Genomic DNA, 13,632 nt, shown 5'->3' with positions numbered 1-13,632 from the left:
ATGAAATCCACTGGGCTTGAATTCATCAGCTATTATGTCAGATGACCTTTGGCAGCTGCTGATAAAAATGAGAGAATGTTAGCTCTGATCCAATTTTCAGCACTAACCATTCCTTTTCAAATCCATTCACAGTCAGGCAGCAGACACATGGGAAGTGAAAATGATAGGGTTTCAAGAGAACGGCATTGTGTTGCAGATTAAGATTTTCTCCCCCTATTTCTAGAGGTCGGCCCCCAGGCCTCTGTCTGGTATCTACCTATTGTCCAATCAGTTTCAATATCTGCTTCAGAGGACATGTTAGCCATCCTTACAGATAAGTGCTTACAGGAGAGAATGTTGGACTTAATAGTTTTGCTTAGGAGGCATCAAGGGTCGCAGTGTAGCAATATTGACTGGCACATGTTAGTTTAATCTGACGTTCTAAGGAATGTGACACTAGATTCTTTCAGAGTTGTTGATATCTAGGTGATTTTTTTGTTACCAGCTCTGGTTTTATAAAATTTATTTTTGTACAACTATTTATATTCATGAGTCAGAGATATTCTAAAATGTCTATCATAGCCAAGCAAAGCAGCCTAAGCTTGTCTAAATAATGTACGGATGCCAAAACTATGAAACTGGGAACCAAATGACATGTGCGCTGTTCCTGCAATCCAGTTGAAGGTTAAATGTCATCAACAGTATTTCAGCAGCTGGACTATCCTGAACTAAATGAGTTCTTATAGCTGGTACTGGTTCCCCAATAAATGTAGATTTTTATTTTGCAGGGGGATAAATTAGACTTAGTATTTTCCACACAGGTAGCATAAACAAGCAAAATAACACTATGGATAGTTGAGTCATCAGTATCATTTCCCTACCTATGAAACTTTTAGAGGCCTTCTAAAAGCAAAGAAAATTGAAGTTAATCACTTTTTCCTTCATTTGACTGTAAGTTAATCACTTTTTCCTTCATTTGACTGTTCAGAAATGGGGGGGGAAGGTCTCTCCTTCAATTCTTTGAAAATGCCGAGTTCATTGTGGGAACAGTCTCAAATAAATATGAAGTCAACAAGCATCAAATAATTAAAATCCATGTATCATCATAAGCATTTTCAAGAGAATCTAATAAACTGAAAAATATTTATTTAGGTTTTCTTGGTATGCAGATTTAACTTTTCTATTTGCCCTTGACACTGTTAGTTAACAGTACATTGAAAATAGATGTTTATATGTAAATAGGGTTATAAAAATACTTTTCATGGCATAGCAACTGCTTTCTTCACGCATAAGAACTATAAAGACATTTAGAGACTCCTCCAAATGTAAGTATTTGGGTGGGAAGAAAATGGTTCTATACACTACTTCTAAGAAAAAAAGTAAGTGCATATAGGATGTGTAGTATGCATACAGTATATCTTACTTTTGAAAAGTAATTGGGCTTCCCAGGTGATGCAGTGCTAAGGAATCCGCCTGCAAACGCAGGAGATGCAAGAGACACGGGTTTGATCCCTGAATCAGGAAGATCACCTGGAGTAGGAAGTGGTAGCCTACTCTAGTATTCTTACCTGGGAAATCCCATGGACAGAGGAGCCTGGAGGGCTGCAGTCCATGGGGTGGAGAAGAGTCAGATGTGACTAAGCATGCATAGTTATTTAAAATCAGTATGTTTCCCCCCTGCCTTTTTCTGGTACTCTTAAGCCCTTTTAAGAGCAGACAATAATCTGTTGCCCAATGAGCTTGTATAAATAAAATGCCTAATGATGGTGTCTAAAATATTCCAACCCTCCCCAAAATATGCAAATTAAAGTCAATTATTGTTGAACAATATTTAAAGGAATCAAAGTCACGTTGTAAGCACTTATTGGATCTAAAAACAAGAGGCACCAAATAACCAAAAAAGTATGGATTCAGTATATTCGGGGCTGCCTTTAATTTCTCCAGGTGGTTGATTTTCTACGTTTTTTTTTTTTTTTTAAACTAATGAAGACACATTTAGACTCAGATTTAGAAAACTTTGATACATGGTATTTCTGTCCTACATCAGATAAGATCACATCAGATCAGTCGCTCAGTCGTGTCCAACTCTTTGCGACCCCATGAATCGCAGCACGCCAGGCCTTCCTGTCCATCACCAACTCCCGGAGTTCACTCAGACTCATGTCCATCGAGTCAGTGATGCCATCCAGCCATCTCATCCTCTGTTGTCCCCTTCTCCTCTTGCCCTCAATCCCTCCCAGCATCAGTCTTTTCCAATGAGTCAACTCTTTGCATGAGGTGGCCAAAGTACTGGAGTTTCAGCTTTAGCATCATTCCTTCCAAAGAAATCCCAGGGCTGATCTCCTTCAGAATGGACTGGTTGGATCGCCTTGCAGTCCAAGGGACTCTCAAGAGGCTTCTCCAACACCACAGTTCAAAAGCATCAATTCTTCGGTGCTCAGCCTTCTTCACAGTCCAACTCTAACATCCATACATGACCACAGGAAAAACCATAGCCTTGACTAGATGAACCTTTGTTGGCAAAGTAATGTCTCTGCTTTTGAATATGCTATCTAGGTTGGTCATAACTTTCCCTCCAAGGAGTAAGTGTCTTTTAATTTCATGGCTGCAGTCACTATCTGCAGTGATTTTGGAGCCCAGAAAAATAGTCTGACACTGTTTCCCCATCTATTTCCCATGAAGTGATGGGACCGGATGCCATGATCTTCATTTTCTGAATGTTGAGCTTTAAGCCAACTTTTTCATTCTCCTCTTTTACTTTCATCAAGAGGCTTTTTAGTTCCTCTTCACTTTCTGCCATAAGGGTGGTGTCATCTGCATATCTGAGGTTATTGGTATTTCTCCCAGCAATCTTGATTCCAGCTTGTGTTTCTTCCAGTCCAGCGTTTCTCATGATGTACTCTGCATATAAGTTAAATAAACAGGGTGACAATATACAGCCTTGACGTACTCCTTTTCCTATTTGGAACCAGTCTGTTGTCCTACATACCTCTGTCCATTTGGATCTCAAATGATGCCCTGGCTGGCTCTGTAAAAACACCACCCGGTTGTTTGGCTGAACCACCCTTCTGACAGTGTGGACAGCAATTCTTACCAAAAGGCTGAAGTCTTTACCTTCAGAAATTTATCAGTGACTAAGGCCACACATGGCTCAATTCATCCATCACATACAGCAGGACTTGTTTCTCTGATTATAGTTTCCTCAAACTTCTACCTGCCTTTAGGTTTTGCCATGAATACTAGCACTATTTCTAAAGAAGCAAATGGCAATAGTGAGCATGTTCTTAGGGAACTGCAAAAGTGCCAGGCCCAAGCCATTCAGCTTGGACCCACTCAGCTAACAGGTCCCTGCCAGAAGAAACAGCGGCAACACACTTGGCTAGACCCGAGCCTGGCTTTCAGCCACTATGATCTGCATACTCAGATAGATAGAGCAATTAGATAGGCCTGTTAGGTTTTATGTCTTCATTATTGATTTATAGTATGAACTCAGCATGACAATTGAACCAGAGCAGCCAATAAAACAACTAAATCATTGAGCTTTACATAGGCACATATTTCCAATTTATATTTGGGGAGGAAATACATGGATGTACCATTATTTCTGGTATTTTGTCCAAGGACTTGAACAGAGATTTGGGTAATTCATTATTCCCACTTCCTAATCTTTCATTGCTGTTCCTTCTATAGAAACACTATCCAATAGAACTTTCCATTATGATGGATATGTTGTACTCTATCTTGTTCAGTATGGTAGCCACTAGCCACATGTGGCCATTAAACATTCAAAATGTGATTAGTTGGACTGAGGAAGAATTAAAATTTTAAATTATTTTATTTTATTTTCATTGGAATTTAAACAGCCACATATAGCTAGTGACTACTGTATTGGACAGTGCAGCAGCTTTATAGTGTACTAAATTTGTCCTCCCTCCACCAATAGCTTTTTCACCTTTTCAAGACTGTTTGAAAGCTATGCCTTTGATAAAGTCTTTATTGACTCCCCCATCTCAACATTCCCTAACTCTTCCTGAATATATTTCATTTTGTATCTTTGATCATTTTCTGCCATTTATTACACTTATCTGTTCTACAATGCTACAAACTGCTTGAGGACAAGGACTGTATCGACCCAGTGACGTGCTCAAATATTTGAGAAATTAAACTGAGTTGTAGGCGTTATAGGGAGAGAGGATATAATTGTTTTAATACATGCTAATTAAGAGAAGAAATGACACTTTGTCATCCTTCTTTTCATGCACTCTTTAAATTTACAAAAGGGCCTATTATTTCCCTCTCCTGATCTATTAGGTAGAAGTATAAAACAAAAGTATTACATTTGTTCTTTTGAAGGCAGTAAACTTGGGGATACTTCTTCCTCTCTTTATAAATGATAACAATGCTATACATGTAGAAAAAACTCAGTACATACTTCTTGAGTCAATTAGTAAATGAAAGAGAATTATTAGCCAACTTTCAAGTGTATTTGAAGTCCCTGAATCAAGGAGATGTACTTACATTGGCTTCTAATTTTAGAAAAATTCTTTCTAAATATTCATGTAAGTAAACTCTAAGAGCTGTCCTATACAGTAGTTATACAACTCTATGTATTTGATAGAGCTCAGAACTATACACTTGAGGGTGAAAGCTGTCCTATACAGTAGTTATACAACTCTATGTATTTGATAGAGCTCAGAACTATACACTTGAGGGTGAATTTTATTACAGTGTATTAGTTTTTTTAAAAGTGAGGGAAAATACCATGTATTTTAGTGTATGCTCATAATTTTAAAGTAGCTGCTTAGCATTTTAGTGCTAAATTATATTTATATAATACTAATTTTATTCAGTTGTGTGCTCCTGTGATGCCATATGACATCTAGGTGACTTTTGGGGAATAGTGAAGAAATCTGAGACAGTTGTAGAAACTAAATTCTTCCACTTACTAATTAGGAATACTACTACTAATTGCCACATTATATTATAGTAGCTTATGATTACTGAACATATGCTACATGCCAGACACCATTCTCAGGCATCTATTTAGGATAACTCATTTAATCTCTTGCAACCCCATAAAGTTAGTATTATTATCCCCACTTTAAAGATGAGGGAAGTAACATACAGGAGGATTCAGTGCCTTGGCAAAGGGCACACGGCAGTTAAAGTGGCACTTGGCCACAGTAGATTCTCCATTATTTTGGGTCCATGTGAATATTAGCAGGTAGGGTCAGGGGATAGGTTTTAGCAGCACACACTGGCTCTATTGGCTCTTACAATTTTACAACAGCTCTGACCTTGTGTTTTCTTTAATAAAAGAAAGATTATTTTTTAGGCATTTCATGGAGAATGCTGCAATGAGGGCTGAATGAGATATTAATATGAAAATACAATTATCTGTTTACTAGCTGTGCTTGTTAGCTGTGTTTAGTGTTTAAAATTACAGTTCATGTGCCTTTTTGTGTTTGCATGAAAGCCATATATACCTCATTTCTGATAGATGTCCTCCTCACTCCCAAGTTCATAGTTAATTAGTCATGACCGCCCTTGAAGAAATCCAGGGAAAGGAACAATAAAGATTTCAGTCTTTTGACATCTAATTATACAGCAGGGCCCTTTAACTGTTTTTCCTTTGTGAAAAATCTGGGGAAAAGGAACAGGAAGAACAGATGAGAAAGGAAGGGATGTGAGGTTGAAAGGAAAGTAGGAGAATCCCCCAGAGCTCACTGTGAAAAAATCAATTAATTCAACCAAGATGAGACTTTCTAGCACTTTCCTCTGCCCTCTGCCATTCACCTCAGCTGGGTAGTGTCAGATTCCCAAAATGCTGGACACTGAAAGGATTCTAGAGTAAAATGTTTAAAAAAACAGTTAATATCAGAACACGAATTGTTTCTCATTCCCAGAAATATATACATGGACTATATGAGGGATGGAGGGTGTTAATGAGGTTAAGTTGTTCTACTTAGTGTTATTTTAGACATTTTATTGCTAATCATTGTGAAAATGTCCCTATCAGTCAGTTCAGTTGCTCAGTCGTGTCTGACTCTTTGCAACCCCATGGACTGCAGCATGCCAGGCCTCCCTGTCCATCACCAACTCCTGGAGTTTACTCAAACTCATGTCCATTGAGTCAATGATGCCATCCAACCATCTCATCCTCTGTCGTCCCCTTCTCACCTACCTTCACCCTTTCCCAGCATCAGGATCTTTTCAAATGAGTCAGTTCTTCGCATCAGGTGGCCAAAGGATTGGAGCTTCAACATCAGTCCTTCCATTGAATATTCAGGACTGATTTCCTTTAGGATAGACTGGTTGGATCTCCTTGCAGTCCAAGGGGCTCTCAAGAGTCTTCTCCAAGACCACAGTTCAAAAGCATCAATTCTTTTGCACTTAGCTTTCTTTATAGTCCAACGCTCACATCCATACATGACTACTGGAAAGACCATAGCTTTGACTAGACGGACCTTTGTTAGCAACGTAATGTCTCTGCTTTTTAATAAGCTGTCTAGGTTGGTCGTAACTTTTCTTCCAAGGAGCAAGCATCTTAATTTCATGGCTGCAGTCACCATCTGCAGTGATTTGGGAGCCCAAAAAAATAGTCTGTCACTGTTTCCCCATCTATTTGCCATAAAGTGATGGGACCAGATGCCATGATCTTAGTTTTCCAAATGTTGAGTTTTAAGCCAACTTTTTCACCCTCCTCTTTCACTTTTATCAACAGGCTCTTTAGTTCTTCGCTTTCTGTCATAAGGGTGGTGTCATTGACATAGCTGAGGTTATTGGTATGTCTCCCTGCAATCTTGATTCCAGCTTGTGCTTTATCCAGCCCAGCGTTTCTCATGATGTACTAAGTATGTAAGTTAAATAAGCGGGGTAACAATATACACCCTTGATGTACTCCTTTCCTAATATGGAACAAGTTTGTTGTTCCATGTCCAGTTCTAACTGTTGCTTCTTGACCTGAATACAGATTCTTAAGAGGCAGGTCAGGTAGTCTGGTATTCCCATCTCTTAAAGAATTTTCCACAGTTTGTTGTGATCCACGTAGTCAAAGGCTTTGGCATAGTCAATTAAGCAGAAGTAGATGTTTTTCTGGAACTCTTTTGCTTTTTCTTAGCCTACAAATACACAAAACTATGTCCAAAAGATTTACAACTACAGACCAAACTTTACTAATCAATACCTTCCATCAACATATTGTACTAATTTCCTTTTTGTGAAATCAATCATTCATTCAGATAAATAAGAAATAGTGGCATTAAGAAGTTCAGGTTAAGTGGAGACCTTAAATAAATAAATATAAAATACTATACTTCTTCAAACTTCTTGTGAAAACAGCCTCCTGAGAATATACATTTTTTTAAGTAAGGTTAGAGAGAAGTTTTCAGAGTCAGAAGGAAATTGTTTCAGTCTATCTGGCCAATGAATATTAAGTACCACCGAAGTCTAAGGCTACCGCTGGCCATTCCTTTTGATGGTGAACAACAATAATAATGGTCATAGCTTCTATTCCTTTTTTCCCATCTGCATACATAAGGAAAGGTAAATAACTGTAGCTGCTACAATCAGTAAACCCCCAAATCCAAGTTCTTAAAAATATCTGCTAGATATCAGGAGAATCTGATATGGGTCAGGTGGCTCTTCTTTACAGTTTTCCTCTTCTTTGCAGTTTTCCTCTAAGAAAACACTTTCCTTCCATTCTGCAACTCTGCAATCTCCGAGTCTCTCTAGTAGTGATGGTGGAGTAGAAAGGATTCCTTCCTTCCTCAACCTGTAAATGACATAACACTTCCCTTTACATCCCACTGGTGAGATTTAATCACACTACTTTACCTAGGTCTTGAGGAGCTGAGAAATAAAGTTTAGCTCCATGCCAAAGAAAATGAAATGGATGGTGAACCCATATGTTATAATCTGCCACAGCCGGACACTTTACATTTGTTGTATGTGATTAATATATTACATGTTACATATATTAACTTTAATGTTTATAAGAACCCTGGAAAGTATATGATATTAATCTCACTTCACAGAAGGGAAGCCAGAGATGCTTTATATAAGTTGCTTTATATAAGATGCTTATATAAGTTTAAATAAATTGCTAAAGACACATCGTGAATTGTGGGACCAAGATACAAACACAGTCTGTCTTCAATGGATTTAAAAAATAATATTTTATAAATGACATGCAAAAATATATATGAATGGCCAAAGGATATAGAAGGCAATGGCACCCCTCCAGTACTCTTGCCTGGAAAATCCCATGGACAGAGGAGCCTGGTAGGCTGCAGTCCATGGGGTCACTAAGAGTTAGACACGACTGAGCGACTTCACTTTCACTTTTCACTTTCATGCATTGGAGAAGGAAATGGCAACCCACTCCAGTATTCTTGCCTGGAGAATCTCAGGGATGGGGGAGCCTGGTGGGCTGCCATCTATGGGGTCGCACAGGGTCGGACACGACTGAAGCGACTTAGCAGCAGCAGCAAAGGATATAGAAAGAAACAAGAGCTAGTAACTAAATTATGAGAAATGGTCAGGCTCAAAAATAGAGAACTATTCTAAGCTATCAGAACATTAGTGGAGAGAGAGTACTATCACATAATAAAATGGAAACTATCATGTGCTACCTAATAGTAATTTCAATCATATAGAAAGCAATGTAAAGACTGTAGATGCAGAATAAAGTGGTTTTAAAAGACCAGATCCTGACAAATTGGTCAGAGTAATATTAGGGGATAGTGGGTGCAGGTGGGGGAAGGGTCAGGACAGAAGGATGAAATGTTTCATAGTGCTTATATTTCTCGCCATTTGCAGAAATCCATTTTCAATTGATCGGCCAATTCAGACATGCCTCTTTTAGCCGAAAAGGGAGACTCTAACCACCTCTCACCTCTCATTAAGATACCATGTCAGCAATACAGACATAAAACGTATTTAAAGACAAGTCATTGCTCATATTTCCTGTATTAAGAACAAACTTTCATGAAAATCAATTGATAACAAGACTTGAATCTTTAAGTAAATTTTGAGAGATTCCATTAGAGTCTAAAAATCTATAGATAGTAAAAGAAATTCTGAAATAAGATAGTGACTAAAGCCAATTTAGACCAGCACAGGACTAGAAGAATATAGCAAAAGCAAAATAAAAGCAAAAAACATAGGAAAAAAAGATCTCTATAACCTGGAAAAAAGAATATTTTAATATGGAAAATATTTCCCTGATCTTTTACTTAAAGGCCCGTTTCACTAAATCCAAATAGTCGGTTTGCCCTGCTAACTAATGCCATCGCCTTCTCCACAACTAAAGACATAAGAGTTGTCAAAAACAGTTAGCGACAGCTATTTTGTAATATGGCCAGTTATTAAAGCATTTTAATGCAAATTTCTCAGGTGTAGTGTACACAGTACCTCTTCTGAGATACAGGAATAGATATTCTATAAATGAAGATTTTGTGCTGGGTGAAACAAATCATGAAAAGATTTACAGTAAAATTTAGCAAAACCTTTACTACTAGTACTTACTATGGATCTGAGATGGGAAGAGGGATATACAATATTGAGTGTTTCACCAGTGCACCCTTTTATTTTGCCATGAAGCATATGGTGGCGCTAGTGGTAAAGAACCCACCTGCCAATGCAGGAATGTAAGAGAGATGGGTTCAATCCCTGGGTTGGGAAGATCCCCTCATAAGGGAATGGCAACCCCATTCCAGTATTCTTGCCTGGAGAATCCCATGGCTAGAGAAGCCTGGTGGGCTACAGTCCATGGGGTCACAAAGGGTTGGACATGACTGAAGTGACTTAGTACATACTGAGGGACGAATGTCTTTTGGATCATTCTTTGGAAGTACTGATTTGGCACCACTCCTCTCCATCAACAGAGGCCTTTGTTTTCAGTTGTCAAAAAGGGGATAATGCAGTTAGGAGTTGTAAAAAGCAGTTGGGAAAGAGGGGATAATGGTTAGGAGTATGGACTCTGGAGTCAGACTGCCAGCGTTCAAACTCTGACTTGCTGTAGGCTCTTGGGCAAGTTACTTGAGCTCTCCTTTTTCTTTATTTCTAGGATGGGCATGAGAGTAGTAACTAGCTGAGAGAAAGTTACAAGTGTTAAATAACTGGACACATTTAAAGTAGCTGGAACAGTTTCTAGCATACATAGTATGCTAGTACATACTACATACATACATAGTACATAGCATACTCCCAATATTAGCTCTTGGCTACTAAGGCAAGGAACAGTTGCTCCAAATAAATATCTTTACTAGGACAGCTCCAAATCTAGTTTGGGTTATGCTATGTATGTGTGTGTGCATTAGTCGTTCAGTTGTGTCTGACTCTTTGCAACACCAGGGACTGTAGCCCACCAGGTTCCTCTGTCCATGGGGATTCTCCTGGCAAGAACACTGAAGGGGGTTGCCATTCCCTTCTCCAGGAGATCTTCCCAACCCAGGGATCAAACCTGGGTCTTCAGCATGGCAGGCAGATTCTTTACCATCTAAGCCACCAGGGAAACCCAGGTTATGCTATACAGAACATCTTTATTTTGTAGGGAGGTTTTTTTTCCTAAGACTACTTCTAAAAATCATATTTTGAAATTTAAAACTTGTTATTATACTCAGGAAAAATTTTTTATTTTTCCCCCTAGATTAAAAACATGACCATTTAAACCTTCATTTCTTTCACTTAAGACCCTAATTTTCAGTAGGTTGCAGTGATATATTATTAGATGAGGATATTTTCATCTTTGTTTTACTATCAGGACTCCAAAGATGACCAGATCCTTCTACTAAGGAATAGCTCTTAAATTCTGCATCTGTGAGTAACCAGATAACTAACACTTGATTAGCACTTCATCACTGACAGTATGTTTTCATATACATTAGAGCACTTATAGTTCTTCCTGAACCATTTTTCTTTAACCCAGGCTGTCTCCTTGCCCCTACCTGTAGTTTCAGCCATATGTATATTCACCTCCAAGCAGGAAGTATGAATTATTTATTACTCGTAAATCCATTTCACTTAAGAAAGATTTCAGACAAATAACAAAAGATTGACTCAGGATCAACATTAGCTCTATTCTTATCACCTGCCTCCCCAGCAAGTGTCCAGCTGCTCAGATACCCAGTAACTGGCTCTGATTCCATTATTCCAGCTCTCTCCTACAGAGCTCACATACTACCATCACCTGGAGCCTGTCTTGGCCCCAAAGGCCCTTTATTCCAACTCCCAGATTCCAGATAACCAGGTCTCCTATATCACAGTCTGTTCTGAGGAACAGAGAATTCTTGTGGGAAATCCATCCAAAAGTTTCTCAGTTTTCTTTTTAATTTTGCAATCAAAAAACCAATGGAACCTGTCCAATAAATCCTACTAATGAAGTAATGGATTGTCAAGCACAACTGGCCAGAGTGCCTCCTATGTCTTTGAAGCTGATGTCCAGATTACTTAACAACCTAAAGAATGTAGGTGTAAGCATTGGTGGTTCAGTGGTAGAATTCTCACCTGCCACTCGGGAGGCCTGGGTTCAATTCCCAGCCAATGCAAGAGCACTGCTACTGGGTTTCCATGCTCGCTCCGATGGTAAAGAATTGCCTGCAAAGTGGGAGACCTGGGTTCAATCCCTGGGTTGGGAAGATCCCCTGGAGGAAGGCATGGCAACCCACTCCAGTAATCTTGCCTGAAGAATCCCCATGAACTGAGGAGCCTGTCAGGCTATAGTACATGGAGTCCCAAAAAGCCAGACATGACTGAGCGACTAAGCACAGCATGAAGAATGTAGATATGCTCAGACTGAGGAAAAAGAGAAAAGCAGGAACCCAAAACTAGTGTTTCACATCTGAATGGTCTGTACTCATGGATTTTTTTTGGACTGATTTATTCAGATTTTTCCATTAAAGAATTCCAAAATACAGCTTAATTTTTCTGATATTTACCTGCTCCTTTAGCTTCCCTAAATAATGCTGCCCCAATTTGGGGTTACATTTTTATTGTGGTAAAATCTATGTAACATTAAATTTTTTAATGTACAATGCATTGGTTTTAATTACATTCACAAAGTTGTGTGGCCAGCACCACTATGAATTTATAAAACTTTTTCATCACCCAAATAGAAACCCTGTACTCATTTTAAGCAGTAACTCCCCATTCTTCTTCCACCCAGCCACTGATAACTTCTGTTCTACTTTTTGTCTCTGTCAATTTGTCTGTTCTAGATATTTCATGTAGGTGGAATCCTACGGTATTTGTCCTTTTATGTCTGGTATATTTCACTTGTTCTCAAGGTTCATCATTGTTGTAGCATGTATCAGAATTTCAATCTTGTTATGGCTAAATAATATTGTATTTATATACCACAATTTATTTATTTGATGGTGCTTGGGTTGTTTCAACCTTTTGGCTAATGTGAATAATTCTACAGTCTGTACAAGTATCTGTTTGAATTCCTGTTTTCAATTATTTGGGGGTATATACCTAGATATCCAGGAGTTTAATTGCTGGGTCACGTAGTTATTCTATTTTTAGCTTTTAAAGGAGCCTCCAAACTAGCTTACATAGCCACTATATGTTCCCACTAGCAATGTATAAGAGTTCAAATTTCTCCACATTCTCAGCAGTAATTATTATTTTGTTTTTGTTAATTTATTATATCCATCCTAGTAGGTGTGAAATGGTATCTTCTTGTGGTTTTTATTTGCACTTGCCTATTGGCTGATAATGTTAAGCTTCCTTTATGAGCTTGTTGATAATTTGTATATCTTCTTCAGAGAAATGCCTATTTAATTTCTTTGCCTATTTTTTAATTGGGTTGTCTTTTTATTATTGCATTTTAGGAGTTCTTCATATTTTCTGGATATTAAACCTTACCAGATAAATGACTGTAAATAACATTTCCCATTCTGTAGGCTGCTTTTTTAAAATAATATCTTTTGATTCAAAAAACTTTTTCATTTTAATGAAGTCAAATTTATCTATTTTTTTCTTTTGTTGCTTGTGTGTTCTGTGTCGCTGATCCACTTTGAGTTAATTTTTATATATAGTATGAGGTAGGAATCCAACTTCATTGTTTTGCATAGGGAAATCTAGTTGGCTCATTATCTTGAGGAAACTATTCTTTCTCCTCTGAATGGACCTAGCACACTTGTCAAAAATCAACTGACCACAGATGTTTACTTCTGGACTGTCAATCCTATTCTATATGCTTATATATCTATCCTAATGGATCATGGAATAAGGAAGAGAGTTCCAGAAAAACATCTATTTCTGCTTTATTGACTATGCCAAAGCCTTTGACTGTGTGGATCACAATAAACTGTGGAAAATTCTTCAAGAGATGGGAATACCAGACCACCTGACCTGCCTCTTGAGAAACCTATATCCAGGTCAGGAAGCAACAGTTAAAAGTGGACATGGAACAACAGACTGGTTCCATTTAACTTATATGCAAAGTACATCATGAGGAATGCTGGGCTGGAAGAAGCACAAGCTGGAATCAAGATTGCTGGGAGAAATATCAATAACCTCAGATATGCAGATAACATCACCCTTATGGCAGAAAGTGAAGAGGAACTAAAAAGCCTCTTGATGAAAGTGAAAGAGGACAGTGAAAAGGTTGGCTTAAAGCTCAACTCAGAAAACAAAGATCATGGC

The 13,632-nt window shown here is 38.2% G+C and overlaps 1 long non-coding RNA gene and 1 other non-coding gene across 2 annotated transcripts in view; one reads left to right on the top strand and one right to left on the bottom strand.

Annotated features, from left to right (window-relative positions):
• LOC132345662 (uncharacterized) overlaps positions 1–13,632 on the bottom strand; it is a 183,425-nt gene that overhangs the window by 4,588 nt on the left and 165,205 nt on the right. The window lies entirely within an intron of this gene.
• On the top strand, positions 11,458–11,528 carry TRNAG-GCC (transfer RNA glycine (anticodon GCC)). The gene has a single exon. It is a non-coding gene; the product is annotated as a tRNA-Gly (tRNA).

Source organism: Bos taurus, chromosome 1, assembly GCF_002263795.3.
Source record: "Bos taurus isolate L1 Dominette 01449 registration number 42190680 breed Hereford chromosome 1, ARS-UCD2.0, whole genome shotgun sequence".
Classification (NCBI taxonomy): domain Eukaryota; kingdom Metazoa; phylum Chordata; class Mammalia; order Artiodactyla; family Bovidae; genus Bos; species Bos taurus.
This window is presented reverse-complemented; position numbering and strand designations above follow the sequence as displayed.